The sequence below is a fragment of the Anopheles bellator genome, unplaced genomic scaffold (genome assembly GCF_943735745.2).
Source record: "Anopheles bellator unplaced genomic scaffold, idAnoBellAS_SP24_06.2 scaffold00938_ctg1, whole genome shotgun sequence".
In the NCBI taxonomy this organism is placed as follows: Eukaryota; Metazoa; Arthropoda; class Insecta; order Diptera; family Culicidae; genus Anopheles; species Anopheles bellator.
Window position 1 is genome coordinate 1 of NW_026685062.1, and position 1,421 is coordinate 1,421.

The 1,421-nt window shown below is 37.6% G+C and overlaps 1 long non-coding RNA gene across 1 annotated transcript; it reads left to right on the forward strand.

Moving 5' to 3' along the window:
- The first annotated feature begins 278 nt into the window (after positions 1–278).
- Positions 279–874, forward strand: LOC131214445 (uncharacterized). Its single transcript, XR_009157030.1, has 3 exons — positions 279–396; positions 509–600; positions 691–874. It is a non-coding gene; the product is annotated as an uncharacterized LOC131214445 (long non-coding RNA).
- The last annotated feature ends 547 nt before the right edge of the window (positions 875–1,421 follow it).

Consider the following 1,421-nt stretch of genomic DNA (forward strand, 5'->3'; position numbering starts at 1 on the left):
TACGTGATTAACGATGATAAATTAAAGCTCAGGGTACACTGATATCAATTTTCTATCGTCATGTAAAGGGTACTTTGACACAACGATGCCTTACAAGTTGGCCTAACAGCCCGCGAAGTGTTACGTATTTTGTGCCATTCAATCGTTTCGCCGGTAAGTTTTTCGACAACATCATTTCGAGCAGTAATCACAGTCATGATTGTTCTTCTGGGGAAAAGGTCTAATTTGTAGATAATAAATCAGTGTATAATATGTCTGCACTCCAATACTCCTGCTGTGGACGGTTTGTGGAAGTCATTTTGTGACGCAGCAGTCGCAACCAGCCATCTTAATGTTACATTCGTCGGAAATGGAATGGAATACGTGTTGCAGCGATTGGAATATCATACTTTTAAGGTAAGCAAACTAACTGATTGTTGTCGTTGTGAAAACATGTCGATATCGTAAAAACCACGATATCTACACCGCAACGATACATAATTAAGTAACAAACTTTGCTTTGTTTTAGGAAAATAAAGCACGAATCGTCTGTAATTGGCACTTGATATTGTCATTGTATTAGAGAACAGTTAGCAAACCTGCTGATAAATTTACATCAAGGTAAGAACTTTTCGAACGTCTATAAACAGCCCACTTGTAGCGGATCGTGATCGTTCTAAATGAATGGTGGTTTTCTTTAATCTGTTCCAGGGAAGCGGAAGATTGATTAAAAATGTCCACCAAATACTGCAGCAGTATCATCTTTATGAAGAAAGTGTGCAAGGTAGGATTAGTGTAGCATACAGTTTAGAAAGCAGGAATGCGTTTATCTATGGTAAAAAATTCTGGGTAATCTGGCGATGGAGTTGAATATCTGAATTAATTTAAAAAATTTATGCCAACAAATCAATTTTCCTGCACAACATAAATTATTTGAGTGAGAGAAGAACTTACAAAAGTATATAATGTTCTAATTTTCATTAGGCGATCATAACTAAAAGATTTGAGATTTTAGAATATCTGTTACATTCCTTGGGACACAACGTAAACACGTTGGGGCATCAGGTTCTTAGCGTTATTTTACATGCATTGGCCGATGCATTCCGATTTCAACATCTTCAAACAAGTCAGATAGTTATATTCCGATTCAGAATGTTTTATAGAAACCAACGTTTATTCTTTTACTTTTCGAATGCCCCGACGAAGAGAGCGTGCCTAGACGAAACACGTCTATTTCGACCATTGCCCGATGTTATACAATCATCAAACGTTAGAGAATTGATAGAATTGAACGGTAGAGAATTGATATCCGGTATAGGTTTAGGATTCATCGAACGTTTGGGTGTCAGCTTTTATCCGTTGTCGCGATTTTATCTAAACACTCTACCGAGAGCACTTGGTCTCAGTGGCTGCGTCACAAGGTCGATGTTAATGTGGCGAAA